Raw genomic sequence first — 6,737 nt, forward strand, 5'->3', positions numbered from 1 at the left:
ACAAGCAGCTGGTCACTGTGGGAGCGTCTAACGCAAGGAGCCTGGTACATGGAATCGGTGGGAGGAGGCTGCTGGCTGGAACTTTCCATGAGGAGAGAGTATTCCATATTAGTGAAGTGCAGAGGCGGAGTCAATCAGAAGGAGTTGAGTTGGAGCAGAGGAGAGAAGAAGAGACAGTCGATGCTTGGAACAGAGAGAAGTCAGTTTGTCAGTGAGACAGTTGGAGCCAGAGAGAGAAGAAGATGCTTGGAACAGAGAGAAGACAGACAGACAGTCAGTGGGTTGGAACCAGAGAGAGAAGTCAGAAGCAGTTGTGAGCAGATGGTGTTTTGAACAGAGAGAAGTGAGATGATGTTTGGAACTGAAGGAAGCAGTCAGAAGCAGTTACTTATCAGAAGGAGTTGTGATAAGCTGGAGTCTGAAGTGATGCCTTTTGGAAGAGACTGAAGTTATATCGTGGATTAGTCTGTGGGAGCAGCTGGAGTGAATTGGACATTGGAGCTGAGATAATCAGACAGAATGAAGAAGCTAGTGGAGCGAACGGTTATCAGAGCGGCAGAAACTATTAGGCTGAAGCTGGGAGGTGGAGAGAGTTCGTGGGGGAGAGGAATCCAGTGCAGAGTGATCAGCGCAGATGCGTGTATCTGAGACGAGCTAAGGCACAGACGAGAGAGGAACCCAGATGACAGCTAGAGCAAGATTTCATACTAATCAGGTGATATTTGTCCTGTACATTTAAACATTAACCTTGTCCCTATTGTGTTGCTAATACTTTTCCTTTAAGCGGTGTGCAGTCTATTTACAGTCCCTGTTAGTTACATGTGGATGTGGTATAGTAATAAAGCTTTACAGAGACCCCGCAGATCTGTGTATGTGTCTATTCCCCTTTTACTTTGCAGGCTATATGTTATAGTATAGTGGTATATTGCTATTGTTGTTCTGATAAATAAAGGAACCCCAGTTCTTAGTGAACCAGTGTGCATGTGTTATTCTTAGGATAAAGCTAACCTTTCTTCTAGCCAGATGCTGTATAGTAACTGATGGATCAAAAGGTAGGAGGAGCGCTTAAATCAGGGAATAACTTTTGCATATAGTGTGTACCTCTTGTTTTTATACAGCAAAGGTAACCTTGTCTTCTAGTCAGGTGCTACTGTTTGAACAGACGCTTCCCCTGATCAGACAAGTAGTAACTAAATAATTAGGGAGAGAGGAGCCCTTGAACTGGAGGATAAGTTGTACATCATCTAATTTGGCTATCATTGTGCGATTCATAATATCGTAGTATTGTACCTCTAGTGAATAGTGAGAGAAACTTCCCAATATAGAGAGAGAGAGCTGAAGGTATTCATAGGAAAGTGATCGTCGTTGTGATGCGGTGTTATACCCACAGGATTGTGGCTTGTAATGTAAGTAAGTGAGCACCAGGGGGGATACTGGTGAAAATACCCACAAGATTGTGGCTTGTACGTAGATAAAAGAGAGTACTAGGGAGGATACTGGTATTTATACCCACAAGATTGTGGCTTGGAGATTATAGAGAGGGCATCAGGGGGGATTCTGATGCCTGTACCCACAGGATCGTGGCTTGAGCGAGAACTGGTTGCGGCCAGTGTGTAATGGTATATAATCAGAACTGCCCCAGGGTAGATTAGTCTAGGCCCATGTGGTCGCGAGACTATGAGGTATGAGTGTGGTGTAGGGCATGGACGTCCTTAGTAATCAGTGAGTATTCCTTGTAATCCCTATAGATTTAGTGGTGTTTCTGATGATATAAGCTTGTATATTGCTAATTCTCCATCCTCAGGTAGGTACCCAGGTGCCTGGATAGATGGGTCCTGAGGAGGGAGGTGGTTGCGTTTTGGCTGGGTTGGTGGTGCTCTGATGAGCTGATTCTATCTGGTCCGAAAATCCGGTCGTTACAAGGCTCCAACTAATACTCCAGGTTTTCAAGGCTCAAGCCTCAATATTAGTTGCTAGAGGCTTTCGCTAACTTTCAATTCCAAGAAGATCCTGCTTACCTCCCTTAACCTAAACGCCCTGCACTCTTAGATCTTGACTGAAATGAATTATGGTCAACTGCGGAAATAGGATGGATGGTTCTATGAGATTGGGTTAGAGTTCGGGAACCAGAGTGACTTGACCATGTATGTACTCCAAAAATAGAGTAAAATAATATTAGACCATGGTAAAACAGAATGCATTTAAAAAGTGAAAAAATATGGAGTGTCACCACAGAGGTTTCTAAATTCAAAAGTACACTGCTTCCCTCTTACAACTAGTAGCAGCCCTTCTCCTGCAGTGTAAGTGTTGATTCATTAAAACACCTACTGTATGTGGCTTAATACACATTTATTTGGGGGCTCAAAATGTTTTTGTTTTCCGCATGTCTGCTTCGAACCCAAAGCTTTCAACTAATCATGTATTTGACAGGAGTACCTCGTTCAGGTATGGGTTTTACTTTGCATTCTGGCACTTTGTAGTTTGTTTGTTTACTATAAATGAAGAACTACAAGTGCTCAAATCCAAAGGAAAACAAGCATTGGCAAAGCCAATAGGTCTCGCCTTTGGGACCTTATAAGTGTATATCAATGCAAAAGTTGATGTTGTTCACCAAGGATATTGTGCTGGATAACTAAACTCCTATAAAGACCCAAAGGCGAGACCTATTGGCTATGCCAAGGCTTGTTGAGATGGCAAGTTGGCCAGGGGGATTGTTACGTTTATAGGGCGCCAGGCCTAATGTGATTTATGTGCTAATGTGATGTGGTGCTAGGAAATGTAATGCATTTAGTATGTTTTACGCACCCTGTGTTATACCTCTCAATGTAGTTTTATGATTATGAGGTTATTCTGCATATTATGGTTTATGCTATTGAGATTATGTTTCACTCTGTGATTTATGCCCCTAATTTGAGTTATACTTAGGAGGTTAGGGTCTAATGTATTTAGACTTCTGTGATACTGTGCATAATGTAGTTTATGGCACAGGCTGATGCTAATTACAGTGATTACCAGTGTTTACTGGTTGTACGTTTTTGATCTGTTTTACCTTTACCAAGTTCGCTTTGTGATGGTTCTGGCAGTGGTCTATGTGGCCCTGTCATGTGTACACAATTCCCTTGTGAATATTGCCCATGCCAGTTGGCACAGTGTATATCATGTGTTTACTATTCTAATGTGTTTTGAGACTACAAAGGCTATTTTTGATATAACTTGTGTGGAGTTCCTTTTGTAGTGTGCCTGGGATGTTGTTGCTGTTGTGTGCGTGCACAAATGCTTTACACATGGCCTCCGGGATAAGCCTGACTGCTCGTGCCAAGCTACCACAGGGGTGAGCAGGGGTTATCTTTGGCGTGTAACTCCCCAGCCCTGACTAGAGTGGTGGTCTCTGCCTGGCTTTGGCGCAAGCCTTAGCCAACCAGAGATCCCATTTCTAACATTGGTGATCAGCGGTGGGATTAGGACTTGTGTTTGAGCAGTACCACAGCGACAACTGGCTGCATTACAAAACTCTGCATTTTAGATAGTCACATGGAAAGGGATTATTGTTTCTAAATGTCATTTTTTTGGAAATGTGTTTCTTGTGCACTATGAGTTGGGTGTCCTGCCAAGGACAGAAACCAGAGAATCTGGAGGAGAGACTGCCCTTAAGCCATTGTGCTGGTTCTTGGGTTGGCTTACAGTGGGTACTTGATTGGTATGGAGTCACTAGCTCGGGAGGGTAGATCATCCCTTAAGTGCAGTGTGATTTTTCTGGATTCACCAGTAAGGGTGGGATCCAGTGGTGGCAGCTAAAGTGTGTCCAGTGCATGAAGTCCCCATCCCGTTGCCAGAGTATGGTACCTGGTGCTCAGTAAGAGGGGTGCAGGTTGAGATTCAGAGGCAGCAGATACTGTCTCACCGGTCGGGGGAGGAGGAAGGGGTTGGATGAATGGTGTGTTGCACTGGACGGGTGAGTGTGAGTTCTCTGAAATAAGGAGCTTGCTGAATACTTGGGTGTGAGTTCTCTGAAATAAGGAGCTTGCATTGGAGCGTGATTCTAAAAGGAGTGGCTGATGTGTCTTCCAGCCCAGAATGGTGGAAAAGGTTCACAGTAGCCCAGCTAGGTCCCGGTGTAGGGGCTCACGTCCTGTCTCAGAGGAGAAGGAGTGGGTGGTACTGCGTGTCTCCCAGTGCCCGAAACCCTGTCTCAGGGCCTGGATGGTTTCTTTAGGGAACACCAGGTTGGGACCCTAGGCTGTACTGTTAGGCCATTTGAGGAGGACCTCCCAGTGTCTAGAGACCATAGAGCCTCTGTAAGCAGGGCTCCAGTAGTTCTGGTGTCTGGCGGTATCGCTCCAGTTGGGAGGTTCCAGAAGTCCAGGTGGAGGAGTGAGAGTGGGAAAGAGTCCCTAGTGGGAACCAGTGGGTCAGGGGCCAGCCAGAAGGGCTGAGGTGCCAATGATTGACCATGGTGACGCCATTTCTGTCCTGGGGGATCTGCACAGAGTCAGTTAGACAGGAGGTGGTGAGATCTGCGCCTGGCAGACTGTCACACGACACATTAGTTATGTCACCCTCATGAAGTCCTGGTTCGCCGTACATCTGACCAGAGGGTAGCGTCCCTAGGTTGGGAAGCCAGGTTTAGGTGTTTGCCTGTCCTGGATGGCAGGGCATCTGTAATCAGTGTCCTGGCTGGTTTGCCTTCTAGGGGTACCCCTGTGAACACAGGTGGGGCTCATCTTAAGTGAAGAGACCCTGTGTTTCCCAGAAGGGGTGGTGCAGGCCTAGCCAGGATCTTTAGGGTCCTTGGCTGAGTGTGGTAGTACTACCCTGAGAGCTGGTGGGGCCTATCTTAAGTGAAGGGACCCTGTTATACAGTGGGAGGGTGCAGAACTCTAGAAGGGGGTGCAGTGGGAGGGAGTGCTCGCCTCTGACCCTGGTGCATCCGGTGAATGTAGATCTAAGGCGGTAGACCAGTTGATGGAAAGCTGTCTTGAACTGGTGGGAGAGTTGTGTTCTGGAGGGTGCTCCCCTGGGAGGGTGTGGAATCCCAGAAGTAGAGGTAGGGTGGGGCACTCTTGCCCGTGACCTCTGGTCAGCCTGAGGGTGCAGACCCTAGGTTGAAGGATCAGTGGTAGTTTGGAACTACACTGAGAAGGAGAGTGGGGAATGGCTATTGTATGCCAGGGGTTACTACCCCCCACTCTGTGGATTGGCAAGGACCAGTGGTATCTGGGTGGCCTAGGGCCTGGTCCTAGCCGTGGACAACTAGAGAGTACCAGTGGGGTAGCCTAGTTGGGCCTGAGTTTTTTTTTTACATGGACCACGTGGCGTAGAACCGGAGGGTGTCCCTGCAGTGCCGGCCCACGTCCGTGTTCTATTGCCCCAAGCAGGGAAGCCCATCACAGTGGTGATTGGTCTGCCCTGCGTTTTGGCTGGAAGGGGGTTGTGTTGATCTTGGCCCTTTTGGCAGGTTCACCCCTGAACTTTTTGCCTTTTAATATGACCTGATACTAGTAGTTTTTTGGCCTTTGCACACTTTAGCACTGTGGCCTAGTGTAAAGTGCGTGCACTCTGAGTGCATGTGGTGATATTCGCCTGCCCTTCCATAGGAATGCATGGGGGATATATGTGTCCATGGTAATTCCTGGTGTGAGAGGAGTGCAGGGGCGAGTTTGTTATGTGGGAACTCCTGAGAATAAATGTAGCGCAATGGTGTGTGCAGATTTATTGTGACTAGTGGAGAAGTGCCATTTTTAGACGTTGGCATTTCTGTGTGCAGTGTGTCTGCCTGCCTAATATGAATTGCATGTAATGTCTCTAAAGGCTTTTTGGTCAGGGGGGGAAAAAAAGGAAAGGGTGCACTGCTAAAAGTGGACGCATACTTGTCTAGGAATCTTGGTTAGAAGAGTGGTGCATAAAAGGTGAAGGGATGAGCCCTATAACCCCTCAATATGTGTGTCAGCCAAGGCCAGCACACCATAGAATATCAACACATTACCCCTACACACAACAGTTGAAAATAACAAGAACAAGTGGTGTCTGTCTGGACAATAATAAACAATCAGAGCGAAAACAAAGCCTGTGAGTATTCAAAAAGTCTTTGTCATCAATTGGTCCTTGAAAAATAAAGTATTTTAATGTTCTTGAGAGTAATCCAGCCGACACGTATTTCGTCGCCTATGGGACAATCCTCCCGCGACTCCTCAGGGCTATGATGTACATAAATTTCACTGTGGAGGTTGCGATGCCGGTGATCATTCCAGTGGCAGTGGCCTGTATGTCAATGATCACAGCGTTCGAGTCTTTTGGCGGTTTTAATTATAAGCACCAGCCAGTCCCTGGTGCAGTGCCATGCTATCTACATCCAGTCACTTCTGAATGTGGGATCATCCAGAGAGATCCTAGGCGCGTTGGTAACAAGTAGTCCCCTTGGCGCGGTGTTGGTACGTAAGTATTGAGTTAAGATTACACCGTGTAGGATGGTGCGTAGTTTGGGCTATGGTCTGGGAGATGTTGATGTCCAGTGAGAAGGGAGGATCAGCTAGGAGCTCGCTGATCTCATTCTCAGAAAAGGTAACACTACACTTAGGCACAGGGCACTCGCTGGCAAGCCCACGCAAGGGACTGGCTGGTGCTTATAATTAAAACCGCCAAAAGACTCTCGGACGCTATGATCAGTGACATACAGGCCACTGAGTCACATTTCAAGACCTCCATTACTTCTTTTAAGAAGAAGTTGGAGGAATCCAACA

This window comes from Lissotriton vulgaris, chromosome 1_1 (assembly GCF_964263255.1).
Source record: "Lissotriton vulgaris chromosome 1_1, aLisVul1.2, whole genome shotgun sequence".
NCBI classification, from domain to species: Eukaryota; Metazoa; Chordata; class Amphibia; order Caudata; family Salamandridae; genus Lissotriton; species Lissotriton vulgaris.